This window comes from Corapipo altera, unplaced genomic scaffold (assembly GCF_003945725.1).
Source record: "Corapipo altera isolate COAL_440 unplaced genomic scaffold, ASM394572v1 55, whole genome shotgun sequence".
NCBI classification, from domain to species: Eukaryota; Metazoa; Chordata; class Aves; order Passeriformes; family Pipridae; genus Corapipo; species Corapipo altera.
The window spans coordinates 16,895,827-16,914,046 of record NW_020884882.1 but is presented as its reverse complement, the minus strand read 5'-3'; the positions used below and the strand labels follow the sequence as shown (position 1 = coordinate 16,914,046).

General features: G+C 46.0%; 1 long non-coding RNA gene across 2 annotated transcripts; it reads right to left on the bottom strand.

Moving 5' to 3' along the window:
* Nucleotides 1–869: 869 nt before the first annotated feature.
* On the bottom strand, nt 870–10,142 carry LOC113945947. Of its 2 annotated transcripts, none has more exons than XR_003527224.1 (5): nt 7,981–10,142; nt 7,363–7,475; nt 6,194–6,347; nt 2,307–2,380; nt 870–1,082 (listed from the first exon to the last, which is right to left on the bottom strand). It is a non-coding gene; the product is annotated as an uncharacterized LOC113945947 (long non-coding RNA). The 2 variants fall into 2 exon arrangements; XR_003527225.1 differs by having other exon boundaries at nt 870–1,011.
* Nucleotides 10,143–18,220: the final 8,078 nt, after the last annotated feature.

Sequence of the window (18,220 nt, the reverse complement as noted above, 5' to 3'; positions counted from 1 at the left end):
TCACACCTGAGTGTGTGACAGCCTCCATCCCACTGGAGCTAAAACATCCTCCCCTCCCCATGGCCCACCAGAACAGCCAACTAAGGGGATTCAACAAGCAGTTCCTAAGAAAAGCTGAATCATGTCCACTCCAAGCTGCACTCCCCCACCCTCAGAGCATCAGCGTTCCCATGTGTGACACAGCAACTCACGGCAGAGCTGGAGCTGGAATCTGGAACCACTCAGAAAGTGATGCCATTGCAGCACCCAGTGCTTTATGTCTTTAATGGGAATATTGACAGAAGCGTATGGGAATGGTGGGAAAGTCATTTCAATGTGATGTTTTGTGCTTCACTTCCCAGTGAGTCATTCGTGCACCAACTCCCGGCACAAGTCACTCTGAGCAACCAGGGACAGTGAACACGTCCTTTCCATGCCCTGTTCAACCTTGGGAGCTGTGTCCTCCCACCAGCACCGGCTGGAGACCTCCCGGGACAAGAATGAAGCTGCTGTGCTTTTCTCACCCAACAAATGCCACACCAGGGAAGCTGGCACTGGGGTTTGAGGCACTGGTACCACTCCAGGTAGGACCAGGCACCCAGACACCAAAGTGCCATCTGTACCTCCACAACCCACGGGCACAGTCCCACTGCCTGACACTTGGCAGTGCTGGGGACACGCTCCATCTCCCCCAGTGCAGGTTTGCTTCACAAAAAGCCCCCAAACCCCCACGAATCAAAACAAAAGTTCACCAGAAAAATAAAGCAAACCCAACAACAACAAAAAAGCAAATCAAGCCTGATCTTTCTAGCAGGAGAGTTTATTTCAAAGAAAACAGTGGTTAAACACATCCAAGAGCATATTCGAAAACATTTCTTAACTTGCCTGTCAAATAAGATGGTGGATTCAGCCAAATTGCTCCTGGATAAGCAAAGGTTTTGCCAGCAAGGAATCAGCCTCATCACTGGCATCCTTCTGGGAGCGGTGTGATCTCCATCACAGGAGGATCTCCTGCATCTCCTTTCAGGGCTGCTGTATAATTAAACACTGCTTTTATCTGGGCAACTGGCAGAGTGAACATGAAATCCTGTTATAACTGACCACTGGAAGCAAAACAAAGAGCGATGGAATGGCAAGAAGGAGGAATAAACCAATCTTTCTAATGTTGGGAATGTGGCACGAGGCTGCCGTGCCGTCGGAGGTCAGCTTGGACAACTGTAATGGACGTGGTACAAGCAATTAACTTGTTGGGTGAAGTCAGGGCTGGGACAGCAGCCAGAGCTCCTATGTCTGGTGTTCAGAAAATAATGGATTTTTAGTGCAGAGGCCAGTGAAAAACTCAGATCCTTAACTCAGGGCTTTGTTGTTGCTGTTTAAAAAGAGAAGGTGACAGGGTGGCTCTGGTTTCCGAGGAGGACAGGGGACAGCAAATTATTAAAATATTAAAATATACTATAGATTATAATATACAAATAAATTATAATTTATAAACCATATGAAGTTATTAAATCTACAAGACATGCTATGGATTATTTCCAGGTCTATAAAGAAAAAAACTGCAGTGAACATTCTGTGCTCAATGAAGTATCTGGGCCTAATACTCTGGTGTGACCCCGGGTGAGAGCAAAGCAGCTCTGAGAGCCCCAACCTCGGCCAATGCGGGGAGAGAAATGTTCCTTCCCTTTGCTGCTCTCCAAGGTCCAGCATCACACCCACAGTTATTTTCCATTTGCAGTCCCCTCCCTGTGCTGCCTCCAGGGCCCCGGCGCTGCTGCTGGGAAGAGCAAAAGGCTCTGGGAGGAGGGGAGAGAACCTTGGAGGGGAGAGAGCCCCGGGAGGACAGAGGGCCCTGGGAGGACAGAGGGCCCTGGGAGGAGGAGGGGGCTGGAGCTGTGGGTGTGGGGCCCAGGCCAGCTCTGTGCTGGACACGTTCCCAGCCAGCAGGTCCTGCCGTGCCGGCAGACGCCACGAACCGCAGGGACCCGCGGCTGACGTGGCACAAGGGTCCCCTTGGAGAGCCCTCCCTGGCACCCCACAGGAGCAGCACATGCTCTGTGACCCACCAGGGCTGGCACAGCATGGGATGGATCCCTCACCCGCTGCTCTGTGCCATGGATCATGTCCCAAATATCAAATCCCCCCGTGGGGAGGGATGTGCCTGGCACAGGGACAGAGGAGCTCTCACCAACCTGTGCTGAGCATCTCCTGCCAAGGTGTGAACCTTCCAGGAGCCCTCTCTCCATGGCAGCAGCCTCAGCACTAAGAGAGCAGCTCTAACAGAAGGTGCCAGTGCACAGCAGCAGCCCCTGCTCGTGTTTGTATCATACCTTCCCCTCTGATAGATCACATCCTGGGCATCAGGAGCTTGGCAGACTTGGAAAGGGAATTTCTGATAATACCACTGAAAAAAATAACAGCCCTCTAAGCTTTTACAAGTGCAGAGGTGGTAAATTTTGAAATTTCAGTACAGGTTATTCATGTAAAAATACCACCAGACTAATACAGGAAACCTGCAGGATAACCAGGGGAGGATACTGCCAACAAGTCTTGGGTTCTTCTTTAGAATTTCCTTGGGTTTTCAAAACTCAATTGTCTCCATCAAGAAGACAGTTTCAGAAGTGACCAAAACTGAAATCAAAATCAAATAAAATTTTTTTCTAAATACCTTTTTTAAAACCAAACTTGCTATATTTTGGAAAATACAGCAGGAAACAATTTGGACTGGGCAGTGCTTAGTTTATAGTTGGACTTGATGACCTGAAAGGTCCTTTCCAATGTGAATGATTTTGTGATTCCATGTAGCACATGGTTAGAAAAAGGAACCCCAATGCAGGGGTCTGGTACCACCTTTCCCACTACCAGGGAAAGATGGAATGGGAGGGGAGGAAGGCCCTTGCTGCTCCCAAGGATGAGGGGTTTGGTCAGTTTGCAGCAATTCCCACCTTCCAAACAGGAACTGGGGTTACTTCAGTCCCCTTTGCCTTTGGGGATGGAGGAGACTTGCAGCATTTTTCCCACCAAAAGCCCCCTGCAGCCCCACCAATACCTGTCCCAGGGCTCTGAAAGCCATCCAAGCATTGGAGAGGAATGGATCCATCAATTCCTTTGGAGACACTTTCAAAGCACTCCTTGGAGATCACAAATATTTCAAGCAGGCAGCTCCATGATCCTCAGCCAAATCATTAAATCGCTGCCATTCACACACGACAATAACTTTGGCTTTTCAAGCACTTATTATTCTCTCAGTTTCTTATTTACTAAGTATATTGTGATTTGCTTAATGCTTGGAACATCTCTTCCAATGCTAGACTGAGAATGAAGGAATTGTACATTTCTGATAATTAAATAAGACAGCTTTCTCAAAATAATAACAGTTTTGTAATGTCAGACAATAAACTGAGCCAGCCAGCACAGGCAGGTCTCCTCCTTCCCGGCTGGCTGTGCTGTCTGGACTTTTCTGAGGGACACAGTGGCATTGAAGCTGATGGAATCACTCAGGATGCTCTTGAGAGCCCTTTTTTCTCCCAGCCACAAGCAACTCTTTTCTGTCCTTTACGGCTTCGCCAAATTTTAAGCAAAATATTTTAAAAATATTCGCCCTTTTTTTTTCCACCCCAAAGAATTTAGACAGAAAAGGGTTTATATATTTCTGAAAAATATATAAACAATCATCATCATCCCTCCTGCAGGATCCAGCACTGAGAGTGCCTGGGCTGTGGTTTCCTCCTCTGCCTGTGTTCATTCATGCTCAGCCACGCCAGGGTTGCTGCAGCCAGGGCCTCCTTCAGCTCCACTTCCTCAACACCCATTCCCTGAATGGCTTCATCCTCAGCCTCCAGCACATCCCTGAGCCTCCCACTGCCGGGCACACCCTGAGTCAGAACCCAGAACTTTTCCCTGGGTTTTCTGTCCTGATCCCCACCCGCGGCTGAGCAGCTCAAACCCGGGGATTGAATTCCATGGGATAAGTGATGTTCTCAGCCCTGTTCCAGAGGGGCTGCTGCTCAAGGGCTCACAACCACAAAGGTAAAAAACCCATCAAACTTAGGGGCTGACTTTGAGGTTTGTTGGGTTTGGGGGGTTTTAATGATTTGGATAATGTCATTTTTAGGAGCTGGAGGGTGTCCCCCTGTGCTGAACAGGCTGGTGGGGTGGGGAAGCCTCTCCAAGGTGCTCCCACATGTTCCATGCTGCCAGGACAGAGACAATGGGATGGGCAGAGCCAGAGTCACCCCAGGGCCAATGGACCCACCTGGCTCACACCCATAAATGAGTCCCTGGGATTTTGCCATTGCTGCCCAGGAATTACCCACTCTTTAATTTCTGGCTTTGACAGCAGGGTGTCCACAACAGTGCACAGATTCTAGGATGGATGACTTCTCCTGCATTAAATGTGGGTCAGAAAGGTTTATCTTTGTAAACTGCTTCCAGAGGTTTATGAGCTCACTGGGCAGTTCATATCAGCATTGAGAACTTGGACACAAAACCATAGAATCACAGAATGGTTTGGGGTGGAAGGGACCTTACAGACCATCCAGCTCCAACCCTCTGCCATGGGCAGGGACACCTTCCATAGACACCTTCCATGACCACATGCAGTGTTCTCACACTCATACCTTCCTGACTTGAAAACTGTGTCCTTTTTGGAACTTAATTGTATTTAATTAATGAAAGAGACATTACTTACCACAAGAAAGAAAATCATATTGGTAATTCCACACATTTTGTTGTTTGTTTGCTGTAATAAAGACTCACAGAAAACTCCATTTCAAGTTAAGGAGGAACTTCTCCACTAAATCCCTTCCCTTTTGGAACAGCCCAGAGCACAGGGAGCCCCAAAGCACCAAATCACTGGTTGCTCTGAGCTGATTCCACATCAGGTTGAGTCCCCACCGTGCAAGGTGCTGTGATATCAAACACCATCACAGCTGGCACTCCTCTTAATTAGATCTGACAAACCTCGATAATGAATCATTGAGAATAAGAGTTAAGCACAATATAAAGCAAATAGTAAGGATCTTATGTAATTCTTCCTACTTCAATGGCTGCAGAAATTGAGTCATGAGATTGTTTGGGAACATTTTATGACAGAAGTCAGGAGTGTTCTTTGTAAATTAAGTTTTAACTTTTTTTTTTTTTTTTTTAAGGTCTCTCCCTGGCTGTGCACATTTTGTGAAAGTGCAGATCTTTTCCTCCTCTGTTTCATTTACTCCCTTGATGTCTTTCCTCACTCATTTTGTAGAAAGCCTGGCCTGTGCAAGGTTTTATCCCTGTGTACAACAACAAGCAAACTCAGGCAAAATACACTGATGACCTGGTCTCCCCAGCTAATGATAACAGATTGTTTTCTCTTGATGTGGTTTTACTGTTTATGGATCCTCCAATATTGAAGTTTCTGCATCCCAGGTGGCAGCCCAGGATTTTCAGAGCACTCCCTCCTCAAGACTCATTGTGTTTTCCAGAGAACACAACAATTTACAGTAACTGGAAACATCTCCATCACCTACTGGCTGCTCTGATCGTATCGTTTTTGTTTGAGATGCCTTGTTATTGTAATGATTGAAATAAGATTTTTCAAACCTCACAGAGGGATTTGGAAAACACAGGTGCTGAATTCTGTCTCTCAGGAAATCCTGGGCTAACAAGAGCTTTCTAGAGCAGTTGCTTGAGCTGAATGAGCATAGAAAGGACCTCAAAATAACTTGGAGTTACTGCAGGACAAATTCAAAAATGCCATTATTAAACCCCTCTTTGTTGGGAGCAGCAGGACGGGAATGGAGGCTTTAATGAGTTCCAAAGACACGGAGGAGCTCGAGGTGCCGGGATTGTGTCTAAAGTAGGTGAACTACTTTCAGCTGCAGCACCAACAAGGGCCTGGCTGGGCCCAGAGTGTCAGAGCTGATCCACTTCCACTGGGGTCAGTGCAAACTCATTAATGGAAAAGATTGGACCATTAATTTGAAAGCTGTTGACAGAGCAGTGGGAGCTGGTCTGGAGAATTAAATAACGTGGGGATGGGGAACATCCTTGGAGTCTCATCACCCCAACCTAGAGCTGGGACAGGGAGAACCAGGTTACATTCCTTAAACAGGAGATTAAGTGGGCCACGAGTGTTACAAAAAGGCTGTGTGTGTGTGTGTGTATCAATATTTTCATGCCCAAGAGAAAATGGATTTTAGCCCCAGTGAGTTGAGATCAATGACTCTGCCCTTACCAGGACGTTCCAACGGCTGAAGATCCCACGCGGCACATATTGCCATGCCCGAGGGTTAAACACCTCCTTGGCTCAGTACCCCCACAGGAACCCCAGCCAGGCCTCAGACATCCTCATGGCTCCCTTCAGGAGACAGGTACTGGTAACCAGAGACCTGGTGGGAGATGGACAAACAGCCAGAAAAAGGTTTTTATAGCACAACAGAGGTGGTTGTGGCCACACGGAGCTGTCATTGCCCAGCTTGTTGGCACTTCAGTTCTGTTGGGTCCTTCAGATTAACCCAACCACTCTGTCTGACCCAAACCAAACACATTTGAATGAATAATTGAAATATTTTCACTACCTTTTGTCCAATTAAATGGAAGCAAATATTACTTCTTGAAAATATTAGGGCACTTTGTAGAAAAAAATGTCAAAACGTAGGTGTGTTCTGTGCAAGCTGTAATCCGCCCCTGGCCTTATCAGAGCTGTCTCTAAGGGCTCTGGCCATGTCACCAAGCTGGACCTGGTCTGTAGAGTGAAGGTGCTGGCTGAGGACCCAGCACCCAGCTGGACCTGGCTCTGGGATTTGCTCTGGGCTGGCTCTGCTCTGGACTGGATGCTGCCAGAGCCATCTCCCATCTTGTTTAACCAAAATAAATCCATTTTCCTCACTTTAAAATGACTCTGCAGTGAAAAGCATGGGAAACAGGGATGGTTGGGAGATTTGTGTGGGAAATGCTCCCCAAGCTCCTGGTGCTGCTGCAGGTTCCTGAGCTGAGCTCAACTGGTTGGAGGATGGTGCTGAACAACACCAGGATTGGAGTTTGATCCCTGCATGGGCCATTCCTGGAGAGTTGGACTCAGTGACCCTTGTGGGTCCCTTCCAACTCACAATATTCTGGGATTCTAATCCTGGCTCCACCACTGCCCTGCACTGAAGACACACACGAGGACAGAAACGCAGCAAAGAGCCAACTCCTGCATCCATTCCTTATTTGTAACTGCAGCTAAATATTGAGGTAATAGTGTAAAATAGCTGATTTCACCCTGCCCCCTCTTCCTCAGCTTTTCCACAGATGAAAAGCATCTGTGAAAAAGCTGCTTCGTGCCGAGCACCTTCAGCAAGTATTATTGTCTTGTGATATGCAGAGCTGAAAACCGAATCTGATACAGATATTGGATCAAACCTTGTACTCCGTGGCAATCTAATTTTATCCTGACATGTTGATTGCTTGCTCTTCATCTACAGCTGCTGTCCCAAAGGGTGCTAAGTGAGAGAAGCTCTAGGTTTTTTTCTTTCCTGGAAGAAGATGACATGAAATAAATGCAGAAGAACACACAGGAACAATGTGGGGTTTGTCATGCACAAGACAGCTCTGAGGAGGGAAAAAACTGGAGCTGAGATTTTTGAGGGGTGGTACAAAACATGATGGAATTTCTGACTAACAAATCACATGGAACATTCAAACCAAAGGAATTGGAGTTCTTGAAAATCACTCTGTATTGTCTTCCCTGATAACTTCAGGTGGGAAACGTGGAATTCCTTTAAAAAGTCAGGTCTTTGACTCATGTTATGACTCTATGGACAAATGCTATTTAGGAATTTACAGCTCATAGACCAACCAAATCCAACCCCAAAATTTAGGTGCAAAGTTTACTCAAGGATTTTGGATTTTTGAGCCAAGAACTTCCATTAGATGCACTTGTGACACCTCTAGGAAGGATGCTGAGCTTGGCCACAGTGGATAATTAATTACCTGGGACTTAAATAAGGGCTTGCAAAAGTGAAGAGGATTTTCACAAACCTCCATGGATATAAAACTCCAAATGTAAAGCTCAGCAGGGCCAGCAAGGGGTGCAGCATCAGCCAAGCTCCCTCAAGAGCACGTTGTCACCAAAGCAAAGGCAGAGAGAAGGAGAAACCAGACCCACACCAGCCTGAAAACCACGGTCAGGAGATACCTGGGACACTTCACCTGAGGGAGAAGAGCATCTCTCACTCATACTTCTGGTGTATTTTAATAGAAAAGGTCCACAATTCCCCCATTTCCCCCCCCCTTTAGTTCCACTGGAATCACCCAGTTTGAACCCTCACGGCAGTGAGAAGATCCCTGTCCCATCTCTCTGTGCACTTAACCTGAGGGTCACGGATCCAATCCAGCAAATATTGATCCTCCTACTGAAAGATGAAAACCTGCTGTCAATATTTACAGAACCAAAACACAGTGGTTAGTTTTCTTGTAAATATTTAAGAATAAAGTCAAACACAAACTCCCCAGCCCTTAAGAAAACCTTGCCTGCTCCAGGTGACAATGAACTTCACTCACTTCTAATAAACCAAAACTTTGAAGTGTTGCTTAATTTTACAGTTTTTTTTTTTTCTCTTGACCCAGATCCAAACAAGCTTTTACTTCTGGGAAATGCAATGTTCCCGTAGCAGTGCTAAACCCATCATTTATTTTCGTGTTAAACTTGGAGAGGTTTTCTTCTTTCTCTTGAATTACCCATTTGACAGTGTTCTGCATTATCTGTAGGTTGAAAAGTTGTCTTATATTCCCACTCTGCCTTGTTCATTAACTCAGGGTGTAACTCTGGCTCAGTCAAACCAAATATTGTAAAACGTACCAATGGTGGCTCAGGGTTGGCAGGAGTAGATAAGAGAAAATCTGCTTTTTATAAGGTTTTTATTAAAGGCAATTCAGTTTGGAGGAACAGAAAATGAAATTAAAAGTGATGCTGGTCTGTATATTAATTTCAGGCAGTTTAATTGGAGGGATGGCTGATGAGTGCAGAGCAGCACTGGATGGAAACTCCACGTGGGCTCCAGTTCTAGTTCTGCCACACCCACAAAGAAAAGTCAGTGTTCTGGACACAGCCATTAACTTTTCTTGTGCTTTGATTCATTAGCAATTTTCCTTTTCATGCTTTTTGAGGGGTAAAAAAGGAAAAGATTTAATTTTGGAGAAGAGAGGAACAAGTAAAAGACAGCAAACCCATGAGAGCACTTAAGGAGGGAAAAAAACCCTCTTGTGTTTCTTCTTGTATTTTCTTCTTAACTTTTCCATTTACACTGAGGTGCTCCAGTAGCAAGAGGGTTACATAAGGAGGTCCCACATCAACAGAGGCAGCTCCTGCCTGGATTTCCAAAGGGCAAAGCTTTCAGCAGGGCCAGGACAGGGCAGCCCAGGCCCCTGCCCAGCCCCTGGCCTGGGGCAACCAGGGGAGCCTGCAGAGGTTTTGTTGTTGCTGCCCAGGACATTAATTCCAACCACGAACTCTAATTCAGAGCCATAAATCACCAACTCACCAGCAAAGCACCGCCTGGGAGTCACGGGATGGAGATGTCTCAGTGTTCCTGTGACATCATTTGAAATCACAGTAACTACTGACAACCTCTCTGAAACACAGCAAATTACCTTTGCTCTTTACTGCCAGGAGGGAGAATGTCCAGTTCCAAAATGGGAGTTTTACTGTCATTTTATGTCGCTCTCTGTTTTTATGAAGCACAAGTTATGAAGGCATTTCAAACATAAATTACTTGAAAATTCTCCTGCTTAATTCCCACTAGAACTAAACTCAAATTCTCCAGATCAAAATATTTTAGAGTTCATTTTCCATTTCTATACCAATATAATTATGGTATTGTTCACATCTAGAGAAGGTTGGACTTGATGATCTTGGAGGTATTTTCCAACCTTAGTCATCCTATGATTCTCTGAACACACTCTACAAAATCAGAAGTAAAAAGTTACTATTAGTACAATCCCTGTGGGAAGCAGATCCATTCCACCTCCACCTTTGCCTTGGGTGGCCAGGTCCTCCAGCTGGGTTTACCAGCAGGAACTCAAGTCTTCACCTGGTCATTTTGGTGGGTGTTGGGAGTGCTCCAAACCTCAAGTGCACATGGGAGTGCAGGGCTGGTGTCTGGAGAAGATTAAGGCCCTCCATGGGCCAGATCCCATTTGAAGGAGTGAAGAAGCAGATATTACCCAGCAAATACTGAAAGTCCAACAGTCAAACCAGGCAACTTTAACAGCTGCATTATTTAAAATTATTTCATTGACAATGAGTGTGTAATTTAAGTCTTCAATATAAGCAAAGAACCACTTGAGTCAAATTGCTATGACAAAACCATTTGATGATTAATCCCCAAACTACACTTTAAAGGCCAGATCCAAAGCCTTCAGGACAATGGTCCCATTTTTGCTGTGCCACATCATGTTTTTCATTTTACAAGTGCAGTTCTCCTTCAAGATCTGTAATTTCATATTTGGTTCACCCTGCAAGAAGTCTTTGCCTTCTCCTGAAATACATATTTAGAAAACCTTTCACAGAAATCTTGCAGCCAACAAGGAAAAGAACCCCCCTAAACCCACCATCGATTTGGGGCGTTTCCATCAGCGCGGCTCCTGCTGCTGCTCCCGTCGGAGCTCGGGTGTTAAACCACTTCTCACTTTCATCCTCAGCCTGAAATGGCACAAAATCCTCCCATCCAGGCACTGCTGGAAGCAGCAGCAGGAAAGCTGCAGAGCTCCTGGGTCTCTGGGAGAGGCAGGGAGGGTTTGGCCTGGAACGTCCCCATTTCCCTCAGCATCCCTCGTGCTGATTGAGTTTTCCAACTGAGCTTCCTGGGGGCAGTTCCTGGCCCACCCCACCACTCGTTTTGGGGCCATTCTGTGTCTCCCGGGTCTGGGTTCAGCTCCAGGCTTTGCACAGCTTTCCTGGGAAGGACTCCAGGGAAGGATCTCATTTGCCGCAGTTCGTCTCCTGCTCAGCAATAGCAACCCCCTAATTCACAGAGCTCCAATCTGGTTCTCCACGTGGAGAACCAGAGCAATAAAACTTGCAAACACATGAGAGAGGGAAAAGCACGTAAATATGATTCAAAACCAATCTGAAGTTACTGAAATCCAATTGAATTCAAATTTCTCCTCCTTCTTGCCCTGGCTGATGTTTCCCCACAGCTACTCTCTTGAATTACCTGTGCAGAGTCACCCTTCATTTAGATAATTTGCATTTCCACATTCAAAAACCCCCACCACCCTGTACTGCTTAAGGAGAAAAGAGATTTAATGATGAAAGTGCAGTCCACGTGTGCTCTGTGTGCGTGGAATGACTGCACAACTGGGAACACTGCTCTGGTCCTGGAAATGCTTTGCAGGAATGAAGCAAAGCAAATGTCTCACCACCCTTTCCACAGGATGGGAGTGCTCACAGGAGCAGAACAGAGGGTTTGAACAGCTCAGCAAAAGTGACCACTTGTACCAACCAAACCAGGAGCTTAAATTGGGTTTGAACACGTGTGGGGGAGGGTGTGGGAAGAGCCTCACCAGAAGACCAAACCTTGCTGGAGCAACAGAGGCGCGGGCAGGTGGCCAAAGGGATGACACCTGGTGACCTGGCCATGCTGAGATGGTGCCCGTGGCACTGGGTTTGGTGAGAAACTGGCTGTCTGCAGTATTTCAGCCCTGAGGAACAACAGGGGGGTTGGTTAGACTTGGTTGGCAGCACCATTGTCTGCTCCTCAATGTCCAGGAAACATGGACTGATGGAAAACATGGCTCCTCAAATTAATGTGCTGCTTTTGTGAGATTAGAGAACTGGCTGAGGAAGGTGGGGGTGATGAGCACAAACCTTGCAGAAATCAACTGAAAATACTCCCAGGTAACTGTGACTAAGAAACCCCTGGGATAAATGAAGACACAGTCACTGTGAGGGTGGGGAGGCCCTGGCACAGGTTGCCCAGAGAAGCTGTGGCTGCCCCTGGATCCCTGGGAGTGTCCAAGGCCAGGTTGGACAGGGCTTGGAGCAACACGGGTTAGTGGAAGGTGTCCCTGCCCATGGCAGGGGTGGCACTGGATGAGATTTAATGTCCCCTCCATCCAAACCATTCCATCATTCCATGATTCCTTCTACAGAGCACACACAATAAATTACTTTTTTCAAAACTATTAAAACCCCCACATCTTCCATGTGCCATGAACCAACCCCCCCTGCACAGGGCAGTGCTTTGGGTGGCACTGGCTGCAGACACAGGGGGTGTCACCTTTGTGTGGCTCCAACACCAGGAGCTGGTGCCTTTGTGCCACCAGGAGCAACCACACAACCAGCTCTGAGCTGCAGCTGAGATGAAAACCTCATCCCTGATACAGCAGAGCACGGAGAGGCCTCTTGCAAAACCAGCCCTAATATTCAAAATTTAGAAACACCATCTGTTAGAGACTTTGTTAAATAAAAACAACTCATTACTGAATGTAGATCTTGGAGAGGCATCACTTTTCTCCACATAAATCTGATTTCCTTTAGCTGGACAAACACAGTTAGTTGTTTCCCAGTATTTCTGAACAATTTCCAAAGGTTTCTGACAGCAGACACGTTCCTAACCTGTAGCAAAGGAAATAACTTTACTAGGAATGTGGAACTGGCAGTAACTCATGACATTTGAATTATGTTGCTGAAAGGTGTCTTTTTACCAGCTGGTAAATAACAATCCCCTAATTACAGATATAAATCTGTTGAGGTATGAATGCACAGCTGAAAGTGATGAAAATGTTTAATAAAATATGTCCCAGAAATGGAGAACGTGATTAGATTCAACATATTGACCACAGGGGGTTTTCTTGGACCTGCTGATAGAACCACAGCCCCTCAGGATGGAAACACATCCCTTGTTCCAGTGATAAATGGGAAAGGAAAAACATTCTGGTGATTATAATTGTTCCAAGAGATCTGAGCAACCCACGAGGCATAAAACCCCTTCTTAACTACATAAGTTCTTATGGCTTCTTCAGGGAAGAGCATTTATTATGTGCTCTGCTCTAATCAGCAGAGCTTTAATAACTCTGTTTTTCCAGTGAAGTTTGATGAAGACATGGTTATCTTTTGTGGCCTGGATTTGTCACCTCTATGATTCACATCCATATCCCAGATCTCTAAATAACAGAAACTGGAAAGAGCTCAAAACTGTAGTTTATTTTTTAAATAAATATCCGTTTAAAAAAATCACTTTTAAAAATGGTATCCCAAGGCAACTAGTTTACAAAAGCAATGGCAGCTTGGTCTGAAATGGCCTTGTCTTGGTGCTTTGCTTTCAGTCTTTTAGGGTATTATATTTATGCATTACAATTTTTTGTTATTTTTAGCAGTGAATAAAGTCAAATTCTTTTAATTAAGACTGATTATTCTAATTGCAGCCCCACCAAAAACAACCAGCACAACTTCCCAAGTGACTTCCACAACTCACTGACACCAAGGCAAAGCCTGAGACAGAGCTGGTCCAAGGACCTGGGTGGGAGAAATCTGAGTTTGGCCTTAGTGAATATCATGGAATATCCTGAGCTGGAAGGGACACACAAGGACCATCCAGTCCAACCCCTGGCCCTGCACAGACACCCCAAACCCCACCCTGTCCCTGAGAGTGTCGTCCAAACCCTCCTGGAGCTCTGGCAGCCTTGGGGCTGTACCCACTGCCCTGGGGAGCCTGGGCAGTGCCAACCACCCTCTGGGGGAAGAACCTTTCCCTGATAATATCATATAACAATATCTATAGGTCTATATAATATATTCCAAGTAACAATATAGCTTGGGGAATGATTAATGGCCTTTCTGACCCTTCCCATATAATATATTACAGCTCAGTCCAGCCACAGGTTGGCTTTCATGGCTCATAAATTATCAGCCACAGCTGCAATTTCATCCCAAAAATCTCTCTCCCGCTTCTAGAGCCCCCCTTTGAGCTGAGCCTGGAAGGAAAGCTGCCAGGCTCAGCCTCCCTGCCCTGGATCAGGGGATGAGTAGGGAAGTTCATCACCAACCTGCCAGTCCAGTTCCCTTTGTAGGCACATTTATGAACTGCTCAGCACAACACCAACATTGCTCCTTTTGAGCAGAGATTTGCATGTCATGCTTGGGATGATTCTGTCCCATTCCTGCCTCCTCTTTGCTTTCCCAGGATTGATGAGCATGCACTTCCCATACAGGTGTTAATTAATAAATGACATTCTTAAGTCCACGTGTTCCCCTGACAGGAAGAAATCTCTGACAAAATCTGTGCCCACTTGTGTGCAAATTACACAAACCAGACTCTGCTTCTGATCTCCAGCTTTCTGTCCTCGAAAGGACTTCCCACATTTTAGTTTTCCAGACTGTTCACAAACAAAAGTCTGCATTTTCTTGTGTTCTTCAACCAAAGGTTAGAGGAGGATTTGCTGGCCAGTTCCTGGCCAGAGCAAGTGCTCAGGGCTGTGAGGTCACAAGTGGAACAGAGCTGTTGGTGCCACCTGCTCGTTGGGCTGTCACCCCCACAGTCTGCATCCCACAGGGAGAGAGAATCTGAGGCTGGAAAAGACCTCTGAGATTACCAAGGCCAATCATCAATCAGCACCAACAATGTTCACCACTAAGTTATGTCCTCCAGTGCCACATCCACATCTGCATCCCACACATTTTGGGGGAAGGAAAGCACACTTCTGTGGAGAGAGAAAGGTCCTACAGGTTAAATTTTCTTAATAACCAATATCCCAATTGGTTCTCCAAAAGGAAATGATCATAGGATCCCAGACTGGTTTGGGTTGAAAAGGACCTTAAAGCTCACCCAGTGCCACCCCCTGCCATGGACAGGGACACTTTCCACCAGCCCAGGTTGCTCCAAGCCCTGTCCAACCTGGCCTTGGACACTCCCAGGGATGGGGTAGCCGCAGCTTCTCTGGGCAACCTGTGCCAGGGCCTCTCCACCCTCAAATCTCCGATCATATCACCCTTCAAATCACAAGAATCTTCTTAATTCAGCCCTTACCACGAGGCAACACCTCCTGTGGTACTGGAGAACACCCTGGTAGATCTCAGTGTATGTTGATGGTGGGTGACACCAACCTCCTCACAGAGCTCTGCTCCACCACACAACACAAACAACCCCCACCAGCAAGGATTAAAAACCAAACAAGAACCATAATCTGGGCAGACACTGCCATTTTAAAAGTAGATCTCTGGGCTGGTGCTACTGCAGATTAAACCAATAAAAGGGTTTTTAGGAGGAAACTTGTGTACGAGAGGAACAAATGAGTTGCAGAACCCAGAGCTGATGTGCAAGGCTGAATTAACAGCTTAATGTAATTCAGTTCTTACTGGTTGCCTGGAAACTAACTTAGGAAAAAAAAAAAAGTAAAAGCACAAACCATAATGGGTGTAGAGGCCTTAATAGGGAATTATTGATGCCACCAGACTGGCTGACAGTCTGATGTATTTCTAACAAAATCACTCCAAATGCTCCTTTATTATTGTATGTTCCCCTGAATAACAAGGTCCAAGGCCAAAATAGATAAAATATTCCCGATTTCTGGTGGTTAAGCAGACAGGAGAGCCTGACACTCCAGTGTTTGCCATCACCCCTGGGACAGCCTGGCCACCCTCCCCATTGCTCTCATTTTCCTCTTTATTTTAACATAACATAACCCATGTTCTCTACCAGCAAACACCACAGGGGACTTGTGAATTCCTCCCCAAGTCATCTGGCTTGACTTAGCCCCACAGATCTGCTCAAAAAGTGCAGTTTCCTGATTTCAGCTTGAAACAAAACAGTTCTGGGAAGCAAAGATGCAGCTGTTGGACAGACACCATTTGGGGAAGGTTTCAGTGAATGCCCATGGTTGTGTTCACTGGGGAGAAAAAACACGCCCTGAGCAGGTCACTGCCACTCCAAAGGCTGTAAAGTCCTTTCTTTAGGATGAGGAATCTCACCAGAGGCTGGAATAGATGCCTGGGGAATCACAAGCAGGACAAGGGGAGCAGCAGCAGCGATGAGTTAAAGTAAACACTTGTGAGGGAGAGTCGTCCATTTATTCCAGTAAGGACCTGCTTAATTTGGGAATGCATGACAGTAACTGGCTGGGTTACAACTGCATATTTGAGCTAACTAAGAAAGCAGCTTAAAGCTTCTGGCACCACAGAGCAAATCCTATCCCAGCACCAGCCCTGGGTCACCTGGAGCAGCTCCAGCACCCACACCCTGGTGCCCAGTTTTCCATCTTGAAACAGTTACTTAGGGAGTGCAGTTTTTATAATAATGATTTTTGACAGGAATTAGGTCAGTTGAATTATTTTAAAGTCCGGATGAACATCCACCTCTCCCCTGATTACTTTTGGATATATAAATAATGCATTTACAACACCTGAGCAGACAAACACCATAAAACCCATCATCTTCTGCCTATCAGAGACCATCCACAGACACACAAATAAACCAACTTCGTGCTTCAAAGCCAAATCCTGGCAGGTTTTCAGGGGTAGGAATGATCTTTTGTTAGAAACAGCTTTGAGAACAGACTCTCCCTCTTCCTCTAATGTGCACTGAACAAGGGCTGTATAACGTGCACCATAATAGAACATATTGGAATCTATAACAGTGCAGAACTAATTTTGAGGCTGCCACTGATTTATCTGTTATGTCAAGATATTCAATAGATACCTCGAAAGCATTTTAAATAGTCTCTAAATAAAGCAAGTCATTACTTCTTACTAAAAAAGGGTTTAAAATGAGCTAGTTCCTGAAAAAACCAACAAACTGTAATTTGGTTTCAAATTTCGCTGGTCCCTTTCGCATTTCCAAGTGATCTGTGGTAATAAAGTATCAACGTGGAGATCAAATGTCACAACAAAAGTGTTTAACGACTTGTAGACGGTACATTAAATCCTTACAACCCAAGTTAAACATAATCACAAACCCTTTTTAATGCAATTCCTTAGAAACCGTGGATACAAATAGAATTTAGCAGATCAGTTAACTTACTTTTCATCACTTTATCCCATTATCCACAAGCTCCGTTTTCTAAATCTCTCTTTTTAGGGGTTCTTGAACCAACAGACCCAGGAGGTGGAGCCCTTTGAGTCCTCAGTCGTTAGAGGTATTTCTGTATTTTCCAGAAAGAATGGAAGTGAGGGCACAGGTTTCCTGCTAAATTGAAAAACGTTTTAGGCACAGACTGTGCTCTGAATCGATTAGGACATTGAGGAATGCCCTGTTTTTGCAGGAGTGTTTGTACCCACAGCAGCTCTTCCCCCAGGGTGAGAGGAGCCAATTACCCACCACGGGCCCCCCAGGGGTGGGGACCATCCTGGCCCCTGGTTAGGGACAGTCCTGCAGGCTGCTGTGGACACAACGAGCACATCTTCTCCCACAGGTGTTTCTGTGAAAACAAACTCTGTGCATTGTGATTAATGAGCAAACACTGGGTGAGAACATCCCCCCCACACACACTTCCCCAAGCCAAACTCCCCAGGTCTGAGGGTGTCCACAGCTGCAAACAGTTGGACTTGATGAGCAACAGTTGGATTTGATGTCAGAGGTCTCTTCCAGCCCTAACAAATCCATGATTCTGTGACAAACCAACGCTGAACTCACAGGACTGTGTCCCAGTGACATTCTGCAAAAGCTGAAGCCTTCAAAAAGCCTGGTCCCTAACCCAGACATGTGGTTGGAATTATTATGGAAGTGGATTTCACTGGGAAAAGCAAGTCTGGAGAACCTGGACATCCATCATAACCCTTTGAAACAAGTTTCTGCATTGTCACTCCACTGATGGGCTCCCCACAGGGGGCACGTGGAGGCAGCAGGGAGGGACCGTCAGGGCTTTATTTGCTCCAGAGCACTTTTGGAGTCAGGAGAAAGTGATGGGAGAAGCAGAAATAATCTGACTTGACATTCTTATCTGCAGCCCAGCTGAAAGAGTGGCAGTCACCAGGCTCTGCTGTGACCTCCACACTGACCAAAACGGGCTGGGAAGTCCTTGAGAGGGGCAGTGAGAGCAGCCGTGGAGCTCAGCTGCTATTTTTGGCCCTTGTGTAACCCCAGCATGGCTCCTGGAAGGGAGTGTGATTAGCCTGGAGCCATTATGCCAGCAAACTACAGCTCGAGACAACTCTCATCAGAACCTTTTAATGTAAATTGCTGTCTCCTCCTTGCCATCTGTGGAATTAAAGTGATTTATTTTAGCTCAGGAGCTGTCTCTGAGTTTGTAAACTTTTTATGGTGGGCATAATGAAAAGCATCCA